Below are 19,916 nucleotides of genomic sequence, written 5' to 3' on the forward strand. Positions count from 1 at the left end.
CTTTTCTTTAAATATTATATTCTCACCAAGTTACTTATTAGGCCTTGATAGAGTAATTAGGAGCAGGTCGAGAGTTGTCATTAGAAACTGACAGCTAATACATTTTCTTTTTGTTCAGATTGTTTGGCATCAGTCAGCATAGGCTTGTCTAAGTAACTGCCTGAGAATGCATTGATACAAGCTGCAGTCAGAAAAAAAATGACTGAGGGCTGAGGGTTAACCAAAACAGTGAAGTTGCAGACTGACAGCTAAATAATGAGCAGAAACTCCCTGTGAAGCTCCATAAACCTGAGGTGAGCTGCAGATTGGGGTGATAATTCTTATTGCCACATTGTTTTTACAATGAATATGTTGGTATAATAAAAACAAAATTGATTGTAGTTACTTGATGCTGATCTTAGTGTGCTACCAGTTGAAAGCCCATCACAAAACCCGAGTACATTCATTATTATCGATCTGTTTCATTGATTTAAACACCACGAAAAACAAAACCACGTTCGGGTCTCAGTTCATAATAACCTCAAACTGGAACTTCCCACTGAAGATGTTCAAGTTTAAAAATTGCTCATGGATATATACTTTTATCTTAGCTTGACTTTATTACAGGTTCATCAGTGCATTTTTCTGAGATGATAAATGGGAGTAAAGCCTGCACTGGGGCTGTTTTTGGTGCTTTGTATATTCTGCTGCATAAATGTGTCTCCCAGTGGAATAATGTTGCTCATTAATGTGTTTTTAATGCTTTTTTAGACAACGATGGAGCTCTATGACAAAAAGGAATAAGATAGATGAGGCTTCATATATAAAGACAGCACATGTTATTAAAAGACATTATTTTAGAATTCAAGTTGTATATGCCATTAAAGTGCTTTTTCATATTATGTTCTAAGTATATGGATATTTAACCCTTATTAGTGCCTCAGTTGATTCCAGCAGCATGTCTGTCTGTGCATTCCACAGTGATGATTGCAGACTCTGAAGAATGGGACATTTCTGAAACAAAATACAGGGGAGAGGAGAAGTTGCAGGATGTGTCTTTAAATTAGCCAACAGAAGTAAACCTAGCATTTCAGGCAGGTAGTCCCAGGTTCATCTGCCTTGAAAATGAGAAAGAAGAGCAAGGCAGAGTGAAAGGACATCCTCAGTGACAGAACTCAAGTTCAGACTAATTTTTCCCCCCTCTCTCTTGGCTAGCCTTTTTCTTTCTTCTTCTCTATATCTGAAGCCAGGAAGGGAAGATGGCTGCAGCTCCTAGGACAATATGAAGGCTCACTCAATGCTTCCACCTGGAACATTGCCGTCTCTTTGTGTTCATGACTGTTTTAAGGACATGTGCCCCTCAGTGTGTGGATGTCTGTGTTTATGCCATCCAAGCCTGGTCATTTGCATTTGCTTGATGTGAGATAAGTGCATGGAGAGATTTTAGCATACAGCACATCAAGAGACTTCTGGTGTGCATCCTTCTCTCACCCAGCCACCCCATCCTTTCAGTCCTTAGCAACTTTCAGGATGCAGTATGTATATAGGTTCAAACTGTTCAGCTAGTTATGTGTTGGTAATGTGCCATTTAGCTTAAACAAACACATGCCAAGGAAGTCTCTTGCCAACTTTACTTCCAGGAAGGCTTCTGCTTCACACTTTAAGAACATTCATATATAATTCTGTACATATCATGGATCCTCTGAAGTACTTGCTACAATATACCCTATGATTCTGGCTGGTATAGCATCAGAAGCTACTCATTTGCAAAGTGTAAACCTTACTCCTCACAGCCACAAAATTATTCAAGCTTTATTTGTAGTTTTCCAGTATGATTGGAGCAATCGAAAGTGTATTTTTGAGAGGCTTATTAAAATGATGAGAAAATGTAAACCTGATTTGATCTGGGCTTTGAGGCCTGTGTGTGAGTACAGAGTTGGATGTCTGTGCTTCTTTGTAAGACTCATACAGAACTAAATGCTGTATCCCTCTATGTTTTAATATTTGAACACTTTGATTTATAAACTAATACATGACATTCTCATTGCCTTTTAGCATTTTGTTACCAGTCTTAACACAAAGAACCAAAATTGTGACCAGTTTTACCTAACAAACAATAATTTAAAAGTGCATTTTTATGTAAGTTTATTTCACTGATGTAACTAAGAGGTACAGCCTTATTTTCCTTTCATACATTTATTCTTACAAGAACATGTTCAGGTTTCATTCTGGTTCCTCTCGTAGGCTATGCTACATGAGATTAAACTTATGGAGAATGACATCTGTGTGATGTACATGCCATACTTTGGAAAACATGATGATACGTGATTACGATGAGTTTGCTGATGGCTATTCCACCATTTTAGTTTAAACTGAAATGGTGGAATATTAAATATTTGGACATTCATGTTTCTCATATGATGACCATTAATGGTTTTCTAAACAGTCGAAAACTGAAAGTATAGCCTTAGCTTAAATGTTTCATGGTCATATTGCCCAAACACCACCCCACAGTTCCTGGCTATTGATTCTTGTTTACACTTTTAACTTGTTGACGGGACAGCATCTCAATAGATTATACTACAATCGCTCAGCCGCTGAGTCACTTATTGTTTCCAATCAGTAATCTGCAACATCAGTTTTCCAGAAAATGTGTGAAGAAAACAGAAAAATGATGATTAGAAACAAATGGTAAGGACTAAGGCATGACCAGGCGCTCAAACATCGCAAACTGCAGCAAATCAGAGAGTTATGAGGAGCAGAGAGAATAGCCAGAGCAAAGCAAAGAAGTTAAGATGTTAGTAAAAATAAGGAGAGAGATAAGGAGTGGTGTGAAAAGCAGAGCAGAAAGGAAAACAGAATAAGAATGAGGTTCTACAAAAATTATAAATTCCAGATTTTTTTTTAAAGTTGGAGGTATTCCTTAAATAATTGTCCTACATTTGTGACACACTGTACAAAAACATCTAATGTCCATACTAAGGGCACATTATTTTTTGCACTAAAAAGATATCCTACAAGGTAGTTCTTCGGGAACTTTTGTCACAAAATTCAGAATTTCTTCTTTTGTGTGTTGTGCATTGTTCATTTTTTTTTTTAATTGACAGAAGGCAATAAAACTGCCTGGTACTCTCTCTAGGCAACTGCAGTTTTGAGTTTACACTATTCATATACGTCTTGTCTTCTTCATGTACTTTGTTTGGGAACACTGAAAATGGATAAGGATGCCACAACAATGAGCTAACAAGTAGATATAGACAGGGTTTGTGTTGAATCAGCCATAAACATGACTACAGAGAAAATGAACAGGATCAGTAATACTAGAACTCCAGCATCCATAAATAACTTGCTTCTCCAGCTAAAGCAGTGTGATATAAATTTTATACTCAGAACTTGATTTGCATATTTAGGCCTCATATGATTATGTTGTAAAGCCTAAATTGAAATATATATTTATATATCTATATATATTTAAAAACAAAAAAATCATTATAAAACATGTTCCTTCTTGGTGTTAAATTGCTTGATGATTATTGCTGAGAAGTAACTGCTGCAACGCTCAGTAGGTAAGTAAAATAAAATAGGATCTGAAGTCTAAAATCCAAATCTTTAATGTAGTAGCTTTAGGTCTTACTTTGTTTATCACTCAAAGTGAAAAATAATACAGAACAGTGGTAGGCAAAATGACAAATTCCCCATCTGCCCCAAAGAAAAGCAAACAAATGACAACCATGACTGTCTATCAGTGAACCGAAAAAGGAGTAAATATTCTGATATACTGCTTGCATTATTGATGAGAGGGGATGGAGAAAGCTGGCAGGAAGAAAAAGACATAAGGCACAGCTGAATGAAATAAAACAAGGTGAGCGGTTTCAAATTTAAACAGGAATGACAAATAGAAATGGCAACAGAAAATAAGGCAATGATAATAATCACTTAGTGTACCTCAGTTTTTGAAAGCTCTCCATTTCAGAAATAGCAAGAGGATAAAAGTTTTGGACAACTTTGTTGCAGTAGAACACAAATACTGGGGGAAAAGGCCTGAGTTCAGTGCATACTACACAAAGTAGAGGTGTTTCTCACCTCAATGTACTATTATTTTCTTATTTCAGGACACTTCTACTGATATAGGAGTCAAGTTCTGATGTAATTTCAGAACACCCCACTGAAACACTTGAATGCATCAGTGGAGTCCTGAGAAATGGCATCTCTACCTTGGGAATCTGAAACTCTCCCCTGTGAATTGTAATGAAATTATAGTGGAAGAGATGGCGATGTGTCCGCCTCACAACCAGAGATCATAAATCCCCCAGTATAAGCCTTAAGCCCCAGACTCCTTCCTACTACCCCCTGCCTCCTTTTTGTCCTTTGCTGCACATCTCTGATCCATCTTGACTTTTTTCTCTGTTTCACATTTTTCTTTAATAGACTATGATGATATTTTTCACCTCTCCTCTTTCTCTCCTTCTTCCCCCCACTTTACTCATTTGCACTGCCCCTCAGACCTTAACATGAACTTTTCCAACAATCCCATTTATCATAGATTGGATTTCTCTTGTTATCCAGTTCCTCTGGAGGGTACTCAATCTGTGTCCCTCTGCAGGAGTAGAATCTCAAACTTCTGGTACTATCACGTCCACTATCATAAGAACTATGACACTAGCTCCTATACTCCTCCTATACTCAACAGTCATCGTGACTGAAGGAAAAGAGAGGACATCCAACTCAAATAGGAGCCTCATATACATGCAAATGTATATTCTTTTGTTGTGTATTTCTTCCATCCTTCTATTTTGTTTGAATTAACAACTTCACCATCCTCCAAAACTGTCATTTCAAAGCAGGTAAAACTTGATCTAGATCAAAAACACCCAAGACTGTGGAAGTTATTAGCGATGATCTTCAAATTACTTCATAACAAAAGCAGTAAAGCTTGCACATTCAGTTCTGCGGCTGGTTTTTAAACACTTCTAGTGATACTTCTTGAAGTAAAATGTCTTACTGTTTGATATATCACTTAAGCCATATTCATAGTTCACAATCTTATAATGATCCAGGTTTTTGAACAGTGATTAGCAATAGTTTGTTCCAATGGTTTTGTACAAACTGCTACTATACCCATTTAGTCCATGGAAAGAAAAGAATTCAGATTCATCTGATTTCCCCATTTTATGCCACATATTTTTAAAATAAAGCATTAAATAAATAATACATTCCCTGACAAAAGCTTACAGTTGTATTTTAACAAATATTATGCCTTGGAGTTAATATAGGCTAGCCTACTGTGACTCAGGTGATAAATTACAGTCAGCATCACACTGGGTGCTTTAAAGTTCACTGTTCACTTTAAATGTTAATGTACTGCCTGGACTAGAATCAACAAGCTGCATTCTGTTAATTAGCCAAAAGATTTAACTCCTTAAATCGAGGCAGATTCTAATGCAAGTTGTCCTAACGCGTTCTGTTCTACCCCAACAGTACCTCATAACTCTGGGTTTTAGGATCAACCTGGGTTTGAAGATTTACTCAAATATATGTCCCTATCACACAGGTTTGTGTACCATATACTGTTAAACAGATCACCTGTACTTGTGTATGATGGCAGTACACTATTATATACATATTTATTCCACCAATAAATAAATATAACCAAGCAGTATATCACAATTCACTGAACCGATATAGACAGTTATGTGGAAAACTACAAATTCTGGATGTAGACACAAGCGCTAATCTGTTTAGAGTGAATCTGATGCTGATGAAGTGCAAGAATAATGTCTCGTAAGATAAGAATGAACTTCAAGTAAAATATTCATGCAGTCAAAAAGCTCATAGTTTCCTTTTTTTAATATATATATATTATTTATTTCAATGTCCACTTTGTCATCAAGTGGATCTGAAAAGAGAAAAAAATTGAGTTGAAATGAAACTGTTACACAATAACTAATTTTGCCAAAATAAATACCTTCAACCACATTATTTTTAAGCATTCTAGAGACCTATTTTACTTCCCAGCCCCACCCACCCTACATCACTTAGAGTAGGCTGCATAGCCACGCCTCACTGCCCCCTTTACTTTACACAGAAAGCAGTTAAGTGGGTCAGAGCTGCTCGGGTTGGGGGTAATGGGGTTATCTGCTCCAAAAAGGGAAGCAAGCATGATTTAAAAAGAAATGGCCATAAGATACATCCTATTGTGTGTCTTAACCTGGTTAGCCAGGCATACCAAGACATGTCTGCGTTAAGCAGAAATCTGTTTGCGGAGTCATTTTGAGGAAAGTGGTTTCTCTTTGAGGTCACCATAATTTAAAATAGCATTTGGTTGTGACATGGTTCAAGGTTTAGAGTAAGTCACTGCACATGTGTGACTCTTTTCTTTCATTTGATAAAAACACAGTTGTGCACATGTGTATATTAGGGTTTTGCACTGCAATGCCTGCTGGCAGTTTAGAGGCTGTAGTATTACACATTAGCAGTCTCTTACATGACTTATAACATGCACAAGTTAACAATGTGAAGAATATATGAGTTCACAAGGCTCCCGGCAAAGCTTATCTGAGCTACTGCTGGAATTTGTAAGTAACCTGAATATGATATTCAGCTGATCACTGCCGTCTTTGTCTGCTCTGTGAAAAGAAAAAGGTGCAAATGGAATGATGTTGCCACCAAATCAACAACAGAAAGAAGAAATGAAACCTCTTTGTACAATTCTGCCCATCCTGGATCTCTTGCAAGCAACACAGATTAATGTTAGTACAAGAACAAACATGCAAACAGCTCAGGTTACTGCCAAGAGTCTCAAAGGTTTTAAATAAACACAAAATCACACCCTTGGTAAAGCCGGGCCCCAAGGCTGAATTCAATTATAAAAGCTCTTTGACTGATGATGTAACCATGCACCCCAAGCATGCTGTGATGAAACACCTCTGCTTACTTCAGATAAAAATATAGACAACTCAATAATGACAAACAAGCAACGAGGTACCACCAAAGAGTAAAACTGAGTTAGAGAGTGTTAATTATTAAAAATATTTTGTGAATATTTGTTTATTTGGTAGAAATAAAGCAGGTAAAAAAAATAAAAAATGCCATCAGAAACCTAATTACCAAGGGAAGTAGAGCCATTTACACTCACAAAAAAAGAAAATGCTACAGGAAAAAAGGAATTCAGTAATAACAGTGTTACATTTGAATAATTTTACCAAAAGTTAGAATTTTTTCAGGTTGGTAATGCTTTTCAGTCTTTTTTAGATTGATCCAATTTAAATGTGATTTAAATCTGCCGTGGTCTTTTAATGACTTTTACCATGAGTTTTCTAAACATCAAAATTTCATGACATAGAGAAATGTACCGATTGCTTGAGTCTCATATTATTGCACGATTGTTTAATTTATTATTATTATTATTTTTTTTTTTTTACACTGTCTTTCAAACAGAGTGTCACAACTCGCCTCTATAACCAACCTGTTCTCAAAGCCAGACTGATACAATCCACACATCCTTTAGAATCTTTTATAGGACTATGTAAATGGAAATCATTAAATGGGTCTTACAGCTAAATTGTCACATATGGATAATTGGTCCTTTCGCATCACATTTAAATGCAATCTGTACGTGGCATCTTTCAATCTGCAATATTGTGAAAGGGCAACGCGATGTTATCTTAAATACAGATGCTTGTAGGCACTTTACTTCTCACTCTTTTAACCTATGACCTCCTTACGTCTCTGTATTTTCAGAGGTCTTGGGTTCTTCTCCTCTTTGTCCTCACTTTCCCTGTTGTTGTCCCTCAGACACAAATTCAGATGCTAATATAATTTACATATTTAGCCATTTAAATTCTTGTGCTCCTGCTTTTAATCATAGCCAGATACTCAGATTTCCTTTTTAAATGAGTAATTCTTATTGTTGGCTGTTACACAGCAAGCCTCAAGTCCAAAATCAATTTAATACTTTCACACTATTACAAAATTGCAATAAGGCACCTACATTATAGTCGTTTACTTAAACCCGTCTACTTACCAAATGTTGATCCAGTTTTTCTCCCCAGAATTCAGATTTGTCACCAGGCATGCTGTATTTGTTGGAGTGGAGCCTTTAGTAAGGTTTCATGTCCTGCAGCGAAAAATCAAAATGACTGGTTAATCTCAAAATCATGTTCATGTATATTGTGTATTCAGTGCATTTCATTCCACTGAAAATGGAATTTATGGTACACAGTGAGTTCAGCAGTAGTGCCTAGCCAAATACAACTGCTTCAGAGCAGGTAATGGAGACTAAAATACATGAGGGTTAAAGACAGATCAAAGCAAAATAAAAGTGCAGTGCAGCACAGAGGAATATCAAAATAATGTGGCCAGTGTTTCAGTTTGCAACACAGAGGTGATAATGAACCAATGAAAAGCTCTCAACACAGAAAATACATCCATAGACACTTGAACACAGACTTTAATCCTTCACACGTCTTTTTTGTTCTGGACTTTAGACCACAGGAAATGTTGTATGCCACGGTGTAGTAAAAAGGCACATGAAGAACATTCGATCCAAACAAATACAGTTAATGCAAATGGTTTTTCACAGAAAGTTAATGTAGCCTACTGAAGAAAAACCACACTAATGAGCCAGCTGCCCAAATAAAAGAATTTATGAATTCAACCAAAAAAACCAAACTCATCCACCATGGTTAAAAATAACAAAAACAACAACAAAAAACCTATATGGCAAAGCATATCACCTAGAGGACTGAATAAAAGGTCTATAGCTTCTCAAGCTCTGCTGTGGTTTCCCCAGTTTTCACAGTGCAAGAACAATGGGAACATCTGTTAAACCAGTGGGCTCAGTAATTATCTTGTAGCATTCTGGACTGTTGAAACTGTTGTGTAAAGGGGGAATTTTTAGTTACCAGTTTGTTTATTCTTGATGCAGATATGCTTGAATGCTCAGGACAGCTTTTTCTTTAAATGCCAAACTAAGTTTCTGTATTTGTGTGAGGACATTGCTTCATGTAATGAGTTTGAGCCTTAGTGCGTTTGTGTGTCTCTACCCTGAGGCAGCCACAGGATACACTGGATAGGGAAAATGGCTTTTCTTGTTCGCTTTATGTACTAAGAAATATAAAAAAAATTGCCTTTGAACTCTAACGCCCTCCCCAAATGTCCATGTATCTTTGCTTTTTCTGATGTTTGTTCTGCTCTTACTTCTCAATAATAGTACTGTTCCCTGTAACACACAGACCTCGGGGAACATGCATGTGCTCATGTCTTTGTTCATACATTACACGTTATTTAGACTCCATTAACCTCTAACTTGGAGTTGTTTGGGACCTGAAGACAGAAAAAGAACATCAGATTTTCCAGCGGATTCTTTAATTATTACAGCACTGAGTGGGAAAATCTGTGTGTGCGGGCGGGTGCACTGACCCCAGGGCATGGCACAGTGACCCACTCTTTGCGGTTTCATTGTCTGCAGAATCTCAAGTTCAACATTTAGAAGAAAAACAAACAGAAGTCTATCAAACTCTTCTTATTAAATGTAAAAAGCAACATAAAAAAAACAAAAATACAAGAAGCAAGCAACAAAATATCCATCCATCCAGTCGCTTCCGCTTATCCTTTTCAGGGTCACGGGGGGCACTGGAGCCTATCCCAGCTGTCATAGGGCGAAGGGGAGGGGGTACACTCTGGACAGGTCGCCAGTCTGTCGCAGGGCCAACACACCAGGAAAGACAACCATTCCCACTCACATTCACTCGCACATTCACACCTAGTGGCAATTTGGATTATCCAATTAACCTATCCCCACAAGCTGCATGTCTTTGGACGGTGGGAGGAAGCCGGAGTACCCGGAGGGAGCCCATGCAAACACGGGGAGAACATGCAAACTCCACACAGAAAGACCCCGGCCTGATGTTGGAATTGAACTCAGGACCTTCTTGCTGTGCGGCAAAAGTGCTAACCACCGTGCCACTGTGCTGCAACAAAATATGTACTATAAATAATGGTAGAGTAGTTTTAAAGCACATATGTAAATACTTTATAATGATAATAATAATGGATTGCATTTATATAGCGCTTTTCGGGACCCCTCAAAGCACTTTACAATTCCACTATTCATTCACTCTCACATTCATACACTCAAGCTCAAAGATCAAATTTAAATGTAGAAGCTGTGTTACTTACTGAGAAGGTGACTGGAAATCATTAGGTTTGATGTAGACTGTCATGATTCGGCTTTGCGCAGCAGGCAGGTCTCAAACGCAGACTCGTAGGCGGAACGAGAAATCAAAACAGCTTTATTTGCTGAAGATTGGGGGGGGAAAAATCATATAAACTACACTGACACAATACAATGACACATTAACACACAAGGAACCGCACAACCATGAGGGAGATTGCAACAAAGGACCGAGGGAGACGCTGACATAAATATACAGAAGGATAACGAGGGACGTGAGAACACACGGGACACACAGCTGACACGAATTAACATCACGCCACAGGCGAGGCACATCGAACACGAAAACACGAGACTTTCACAATAAAACAGGAAATGGAGTAACATGACGCAGGAGAGGAGGAGGAGAGGAGATAAACATGATGGAATAAAACACAAGGAGGGGAAACGAGGCACGAGAACTCATATAAACACAAGGAGAGGCACAGAGGGGAAAGACACAAGGGGAGCCTAAAAGTACAAACTCTAACATAGAATAAACTCAGGATTACCTATGTGAACCTTAAATAATAAATCATAACACAAATTGTCATAAAAACCCAAGAAACTCAAAATGCTGGGTCAAAAGGACCCAGAACCATGACAGTAAACTCTCTTTCCCTGACTCTTTTTTAAAATGCAGTACATACCAACAAACAGATCCATATCAAGTTACTGAATTCAAATTCATCAGTAAATTATTAAATGATGAGGGAATTCAGATAAAGTAAAATGATAATCTTCAACTTAAAGACATCCTAATGTGATCTTCCTTAACTGGCTGCTTTCGGTGGAGAGGAGCAGTGGATCTACTCTAAGAATGTCTGAGCTCCTCAGGTGGATTTCTGCCAATTATATGCGCAATTCATTATTTTGGTCACTTCTCTCAGTCCATGGCCGTGGATGGTAGGACTGGTGATCTATCAGTAAACCGACAGCTTTTCTTCTGCTGTTCTTTACATGCCACTGGTACCACTGCAGACATGGCAGTTGAGAACCATTTCCTATAACTTGGAGGTGCTAATTCTCTTTGACGTCCCACCACACTTAACTGAAAATTGCTCCAATGTGAACTGGATTATTATTCAGTGGAACCAGCAGGACCACATCTTCTGCAAAAACGCAGACACGCGGTTCTGAGACCATTAAACAGGACACCCTCCTGCCTTTGACCGCATTATACACTTAACCCTTCAGCATTTTGTAATTGAAGTGATTTGGGAGCTAAACCATTGCACCTCCTCTGGCCTTTGAAAAAATGTGGATCTTTTCCGATGAGATCAGATGAGGTATAACGGTACTAAGGTGAAGAGAGTCAACAGAGAACTTTAACACAGTAAAGCAGGATTTTGATTATGTGTTAAGCGCATGCACTGTACTTTCAGCTATTTAGAGTGCATATGAAATGTGTATATATGGGCCTATGCTTGGGTATGTGAGGGAAGAGCAGGATGAGTGCAGTCAGTAATGTTTTTTGCCCTTTTTCAAATTTATGCCTAATGCAGCTTAAATTACAGAAATCATTTTCAAACAAAACCTGAGTTCCTTAAAATACTGTATACGATATTATGTCACAAATTAAATGCATTTATTTGTTTCAGTATTCGACTGGACAAAAGGTTTTTTTGTTTGAAAAGAGGAGATTAATGTTTGCAGTAGATTAGTTAAATATTTAGTCTGTTTGACAGAGTATGAAGGAAATCTTTGATCCAGCAAGTCTGTCTGCAAAATGTGGTTGTTTGCACATTTTTTTTCTGCTCAGTGAGCAATTTGGTAACCAATGAAGTTGTGAAAAGTGAAGCTGTTTACTTAAGATTTTATGTCTAAATTTACTTCAAACGTGCAATCTTCTGGTCTCAGATAGAAAATGGCAATATGAATAGAAGGGGTATAAATAACAACATGAATAAAAGCGCAATGTTGTTTAGCCACTTCAGTTTCTGTGTTTGGGTACTGTAAAAGCTGAGAGACTGCCACGCTTAATGGCACACTGGGACACTTGAGTAGAACAGAGCTCATGTAAACACCTGAGCTTTTCTTACTGGGAGTTGGCCTTCTGTGAACTGTGTGGAAATGTTGTCCAACAGTCCTCATTCATATCAGTGATGCATCCTTATACATCAGCAGCTGTCCGCTCACTCATATCAATGTCACTGTAGTCCCTTTGTTACTCAAGCTATGGGCCTTTTGTTCAGAATAGCATGCAGCCTTTCAAAAGCCCAGCATACAGGCATAAAAACATAATCAGAACACTTAACAGCAGGAATCAAAAAACATCAAAGAGCTGCAAAGTGGTGGAAAACTGTCACCCAGCAGGATAAACATAAGGGGAGGGGGTAGAAGACACAGCAGACAAGAGTTACAATGCAACATCTCGAGTTTAATCACAGCTTTGTGTTCAACATGTTTGTGTTTGGGGTGGTACCTGAGGTTTTTAATTTACTTTCCATTATGTGAATAAATACATGAATATATGGATAGACAGTAGAAGGCCAATACATGAATATATGGATAGACAGTAGAAGGGCAATTGCTTATTTATGCCTTAAAAAGGCATAAATAAGCAATTGTGATTTTAAAATTGAAACACTCCCTTATCCTAATTACAACTTAGCCTTTGTTGCCCTCATTGAGTTTGCTGATAAGCCTCATAAGTAATAAGGGTACAGAATTTACGACAGAAGCCTTTCTGTTCAATTAACCAAATTCGTGGGAAAAAAGAGCAGAGCAGAAACTGATTAGGCAGGTAAATCTCTATTCGCCCATCTTGCCAGTGCATTAATCAGACATTATGAGGTGGTGTCATCCAGACGCTTTGCCAACATTTGGACTTGGTGCTGCTGGAGCTTCACTGCAGGCATCATCTGTGTGTTTTTCAGTAATTATTGACTCCTTTAAAACTGAGCCAGTTCTCCCAGCCTCGCTGAGACTTAGCTGAAAAACAATATGGGATGGATTCATCTGAGGAAATCTGTTGCTGTCATCAACAAAGAAACAGCTTTTTTTCTTTGGCTTTGTAATCTGAAACACTCGCCATCATGTCTGCCCTGAACAACTCCCTGACCAGGTGGTGCCAGCTCGCTCCCGTTGAGACTAGCTTTTGGCTGCTGAAAAAAACTTGCCAAAAGAAGCCAAAAGACATTATATGCTAATTTGCATATAATACTGTCCGTAGTATGCTAAAAATCTCTTTAAGCAGAAATAAAGATTTACTGTTTACAGGAAATGCTGCATTGAGACCTTTATAGATTTGTTAAGAAAGCTGTACATATCTACATGCAGCAGCATCAGCCTTTCCAATTTGTCACCAAATGCTCGAAGACTGAGCACATTAACGATGTTCCCTGTGGTTATTTGTCAAAACTTACTTACAATGTCTGAAATCTGCTAAATGTGGCAACAGAGTCATCAAGTTGGCAGCAGCTTATGTGAATAACAATAAGTGGTCTGGAAACAAGCCTGCAGTCTACAGCTAGTATCTCTGTGAGGCTGTTTTATAGATATCAAAAAATGTACAAAGTTGAGGTGACACTAACATATACTGTATACCTACAGCCAGGCTAAAATCACCAATTAACCTATGTATGTTACATGTATGTGTAGCAAGGACCCAGACCGACAGACAGTTTTTCTCACACGTTAATGTCTTTTTTTGCAAACAATTTCCAACACAGTCAGTGGAAGGCTTTTTAGCCGACTCTCTCTCCAGACCAGGTGATTGAGAACAGTTAACAGGGTTAACCTAACTAGCCACACACCCCCATCACCCGACCTAGGGCGGGAGCCATTGGGCGGGAGCCATTGGGCCTAGCCTACGCTCTACATTTTCTCTACTTTACTTAAGTATTTTACTTTCTGACAACTTTTTACTTTTACTCCCTACATTTTTAAACAAGTATCTGTACTTTCTACTCCTCACATTTCCAAAACAGGCTCGTTACTTTTGGTTTAAGGCAGGGGTGTCGAACTCCGGGCCTCGAGGGCCGGTGTTCAGCAGATTTTAGATAACACCCTGGGTCAACAAACCTGAATCAAATGATTAGTTCATTATCAGGCTTTTGGAGAACTGCAAGACACGTTGAGGAGGTAATTTAGTCATTTAAATCAGCTGTGTTGGATCACAGACACATCTAAAACCTGCAGGACACCGGCCCTTGAGGCCTGGAGTTTGACACCCGTGGTTTAAGGCATAGGAGGAAATCTGTTAGTACTGCGAGCCTTCAAACATTAAACCGATTTGTCTTGATCCATGCTCAATCACCCAGGTAAGTAAATCCCAAAAGGTTGATCCTGTTCGTCTGGACATAGCGTTTTCAGTGGAGAAACGTTTCGTCGTAGTGAAGTCACTTGGATGACTTCTTCAGTCTGAAGACTTGTATTTAATTTGCAGCTGCACTATAGGATACAGTATTTGTGGATTTCCCCAAGCATACACCGAACCTCCACCCACCCTGCTTCCAACAATGCCCCAGACAGGCACCTGTCTCGCCTCCATCTGTGGACAGACACAGCGGACGTGTCCTGGTCGTCCTCACCTCTAAGACTCCTGCCACGATCCTCCCGGTGAGTGGGGTGCAGTGTCCATAGCCACTGGGACCAGTGGAGAGACAGCAGAAGGGGAAGCGTCATTAAGTGTTGGCGACCACTGCTCTGCGGCTGCAATGGGGACACACCACAGGGCCTCCTCCTCGGGGCCGGGATTGACTGACTTCCTGCCACCAGCTGTGGCTGCCCCAACAGCCCCAACATGTGACCCATGGCTGAAAGCAGACCTACTCCACTGTTCCCGCTGGGAGCTCCTCCATGAACTGCTCCAGCATCAGCATGTTCAACAGCTGAGCTTCCCTTTCCTTTGAGCAAAAAAATCAACCATAGACCAAAGTCTAGATAAATCACCAATACTCTAGTGCAGGGGTGCCCAATCCCGGTCCTCGAGAGCTACCGTCCTGCAGCTTTTAGATGCATCCTTGTTCCCACACACCCGAATCAAATGAATGGCTTGTTATCAGGCCTTTGCTAAACATGATGGCATGCTGAAGAGGTAATCAAACCATTTGATTCAGCTGTGTTGGAGTAGGGATGCATCTAAAAGCTGCAGGATAGTAGCTCTCGAGGACTGGGATTGGGCAGCCCTGCTCTAGTGGATATTAATATGTTAAAAACAAGTTGGGGATATTTGTAATGAAACCAGATTTACACCAATGTCCTTCTAGAAGCAAGTCTCACAACTAGCCAGCTGGCTTTAAACACCTCCATCTGAAATGAGTGTGGGAGAGAGCCATAACTTTGTCTTTGGTGGTCACCAAAACATGGAAATTATATGTGTCTGGATAATCCACAGTCAAATTCAACTTAAAAAATCTCTGAAAGTTTGTTGGCTTTGCACAAAAATAAGCGTTAAAGATCAAGTTATACCCATACCACACAGCTTCATTAACTGCTCAAGCCAAAGTGCTGATATGAACCAAATTTCTGCTCATTCCACAAGAGCATTGAACAAAATCTGCGACTGGATATTTTTCCTCTTTAATCAGTTGTGAACTTTTCTGCAAACACAGCAACAGACTCTGCCATTCATAGGATACTCTGTCAAAAGTGGCTGTCGGAGGAACCCTCTCTTTGACATTCTTTACACACTTTACACACATCACTTATTCTATATACCACTGGCTGCAACACTGGGGGTGTCTATCCTGCAATGTGTGCCTTTATTTCTGCATTTAAATCATTACAGCTTTACAAGAGTGGTGCAATGCCAATACGGTTTTTCCCATCTGTGTTTGTGTAGTTGTATATGTATCTTACTATTTGTGCATCGTCTTATCAGTTGTCACTTATGGTCCATTTATGCCATCCATTCACTTGCACCAACTCTAACCTGTGTGTATTATTCATTGTGTTCCTCCCCCAGTGAGGTGTGTATGTGGCTCGGGGCTGATTGAGTGCCTTTACTATGGCAGTCTGCTGGTTAAACTGGGCTACCACAGAGCCCACAGTACCATAATGCACTGCTGCCACAATCAGCTTGCCACCACTCCCTACCTGTTACAGGTCACCACACAGAAGGAAAATATATTGGTAAACATCTGTATAATCTGTGGATAGGTATGTAATACCCAAATATTTATGCTTTAGCCCTTAAAGATGTGGGTTTTTGATGAGTTGTACTAAATCTGGATTTAACAAGCCTCTGGGATCACATGAAACTGCAAGCATAATAACATTTGTTACAAATGCTTGTAGTTCAGGAGTTGCACATCATGACAATTTACATAAAATACTAATCAATATCTCACTTCTTTTTTTATAGTTAGATGGTTTAAAAATAGCCATAAGACTGAGTCTGTTCTTTTGTTTTTCATTTATTTATTTTTTGTGCTTGGTGTCAGTCATTCCTCCTTCAGGTGATTCTGCTGTGAAGAACTTGAGGCTTGATGTTTCCTCCAAGGATTAAATTCTTTTAAGGGGCAAACATTTAAATAGTAATTATTGTGTTTACTTTTGTGATTTTTCTTTTAAATGTCCACTCTAATTTTGATAAACATTTTTGCTGTTAAATGAACATGTGAGAGGGAACAGCAAATTATTGAGAAATATGAAATGTGATTTTCTTTGATAAGTGACTTAAATCAGGCATTTTTCTAAATGTTTTTTGAATAATTATCACTAGGTTTATGGGTAAACCAGCCTACCACTCCAGCAGAAGGTAGCTTAATTTATTCAGAAGGACAAATTAATATATCAGGAGATAAATTGAATACTGGCACATGTGTAAGAGCTAACTGTATTTTTTTTTAGGTATTATTATTGATTAAAATCTGGCCCTGTAACCATCAGCATTGATTGTGTAGGCAAGGAAAGTTTGGGGGGATGGGGCCATGTTGGTTGATAAGTGTAGTAAAGAAGTAAGCAGATATCTATACTATGCTGATAAATTGGCACATTGGAAGAACATATCTCATTCCTAATTTCATTTACTCAGCCAGAAAATTGTAAAATAAGCGTTGACCATTAAAGTTCCTTTTCATTTCTTTCTGTTGTTTTCCTGTCAGTTAACAAAAAAGATGTATAACACCATCCTCACAAATGTCTACAATGGTTAAGCACCACGGATCCCTCACATACAGTATATCCATGTAGGTAAGTTTCAGATGGAAATGTTCTTATTTATCCAAGGGGATTAACATCATCTTAAGTTATGGTTAGAGAAAGAAAATGTCTGGCTTTGTTGTACTGTATGCCTTTGTGTATATATATAACTTTGTATATGAAATACTAGTTCAGGGTGGTGAGTTGGATCAGTTGACAAGGGGAGGAGTTCAGTGAGGTCATGGAACAAGACTTTCGGACTGCCTTTAAGTGATTTTGGCAAACCGTCAGGCAACTCAGGAGGGGAAAGGGGCACTGCTGACTTCAACTGTGGACATAGTCTGGTGATAGAAGGAATACTTTAAGGAATACCTTAATCGCAGTGACACCTGTTAGATCCCAGTTAACCCAGTGCAGAGGTCTGGACCAGGTCACCATTCAAATGGTTTGAGTGTTTTATCCTATGGGTATTATTCTAATAGGTCAGAAACTAATTTAAGCCAGTGGTGCCAGTCAAGCTTCAGATAAATATAACGTCACTCCCAAATCAATGACCAACTGTCACTATACTATAACATATGCAGTGGTGTGGTAAGTGCAAAATGTGGCTGTTGTCAGTAAGGAAGCACATTTTCTTTCACCAGTGCAAATATTCCTCTATATCATCAAGAAGTAAGCAGCATGGTTCAATGGTGGAAATGAGACAACTCCTGGAGTCTCACCCATTTTGTCACACAGTAGCTGTTCTAATATCAAAATATAATAGGAGACAGTGAGGTCTAGGTTTACAAGTATCTGAATTAAGGTCAGTTTTTGGTAAAGGGTAAGTGTGTGTGTGTGTGTGTAAGTGTGTGTGTGTGTGTGTGTGTGTGTGTGTGTGTGTGTGTGAGAGAGAGAGAAACCCAACATGGCCTCCAGTGAACCATCATCAAGGAATACTTTTAAGCAGCACCATAGTTTTAATAAAGTCTTGTATTATGCAAAGCAATAAGCAGAGCCTGGTTTTGAATATTTATGAACTCACTGAAAGAGAGGAAAAAAAAGGCAGAGACTGTTCCTAATCTTTTCACATGTTTGTGATTCTGTGCATCTGAGAAAAACCAAGTAATGAGTGGGGTATATTGAGGTAGGGGGGTGGGGGGTTTGAAAAAGTAGTCTTAGGCAGAAATGAAATGTGTGTGTGTGTGTGTGTGTGTGTGTGTGTGTGTGTGTGTGTGTGTGTGTGTGTGTGTGTGTGTGTGTGTGTGTTACCCTGTGTGCATAAGGGAAAACGATGCAAGTGAATATCCACTCTGCAGCTGGGTTGACTTGTGTGAAATTAGACTATAAGCACGATTGTATCTGTATGTTTAAAATATTAAAGCTTAAACATCTTGAGGATAAATATGACCAAATATTACTGCTTGTATGGTTATTAGAAATAATAAGGAACCCCTCAATTTACTGCATTGTTGAAAGCATGACAGATTACAGTTTTTTCTGATTGCTTAAGCACATTTGTTGTAACTATTGGCTAATTTTGCAAAACTCTACACACAAATAAAAAAACCTGTCACCCAATTATCAAAACATTGTAGTTCTCTTGCAAAAGCAAACACAGCTAGATTAACTCTTCACACCTTCGTAAAAATGGTGTTTCCGTATCAAACAGTACACACAAGCCATCGTCTACTAAGCACACAATGCGCCAAATGCACACTGGTGGTATGAATACAAAACACATCTGGCTTTTGCTTTCTCTGTGCACAATCACCATCACCAGTTTTTCCCTTTTTATCCCACAGAATTTTAGCTTGATCATTCTCAACCAGCCTGGACAACTGCTCAACATGCACATGGGGTATTGCCTGGTGTGTAGGACTTGCCTTACTCTGTGCAGGTGTTTGGTGGTTGCTGCTTTCCTAGTGGCCTCTTTATGGTCACCATTTGTCAGTGGGTTTCCTGGGTACTCAGTGTCTGCAATGTTGCCTTCAAGTAATACAACCCCCTCAATCCTGACTACCTTCCCTCTCTTTGTTACAATCTTACAAAACCTCTCCAGTACAAATGAAATTTTGGTGTTGTTTCCATAGATCCTAGTTGTGTGGATCAGTGAATCAATGTCTTATTCACTTCTGGCATACAGTTTACAGTTTTTTCTGAATGCTTAAACCCTAACTGTGATTCCTGTAGCACAATCTCTAAAACTATTCAGACTTATAGCAAAACCACTCACTGAGTTTGCAAAACTAAAAGCACAAAAACTGCTTTGCACTCAGTTTGCAATTTTGTAACACACACTTTGCAAAACTGTATGCACAATTCACTGCACAACACTCAATTACCAAATTTCCAACACACTCCTAGCAAAAGTATACACATGTATGGCTATCATTAACACTAATTTGCCAACTGTCTGGCACACTTTCACATGTGAAAACTTTTTTAGATAATTAGTTCACTTTGCAATCAGCCTAAGCACTATAATACAGGTAAGCTGTGTGTGCGGAGTACAATGGAGGGAGCAGAAAGAGTGAGAAGTAGAGGAGGCCGAGGAAGAGGACGTGGAGGTGAAGAAGTAGGACGAAGAGGACGACAAGGACAAGGAGGAGCAAGAGGAAGACGAGGAGGGGGGAGAGGAAGATGAGGAGGGGGG

The 19,916-nt window shown here is 39.0% G+C and overlaps 1 long non-coding RNA gene across 1 annotated transcript; it reads right to left on the reverse strand.

Annotated features, from left to right (window-relative positions):
- Positions 1 to 213: 213 nt before the first annotated feature.
- LOC146546937 (uncharacterized) lies at positions 214 to 10,334 on the reverse strand. The gene is made up of 3 exons (XR_014890782.1): positions 10,159 to 10,334; positions 8,003 to 8,095; positions 214 to 993 (listed from the first exon to the last, which is right to left on the reverse strand). It is a non-coding gene; the product is annotated as an uncharacterized LOC146546937 (long non-coding RNA).
- Positions 10,335 to 19,916: the final 9,582 nt, after the last annotated feature.

Source organism: Mchenga conophoros, linkage group LG23 (assembly GCF_057382185.1).
Source record: "Mchenga conophoros isolate Kocher_MC1m ecotype Shallow Benthic linkage group LG23, M_conophoros_male_GT1.1, whole genome shotgun sequence".
Classification (NCBI taxonomy): Eukaryota; Metazoa; Chordata; class Actinopteri; order Cichliformes; family Cichlidae; genus Mchenga; species Mchenga conophoros.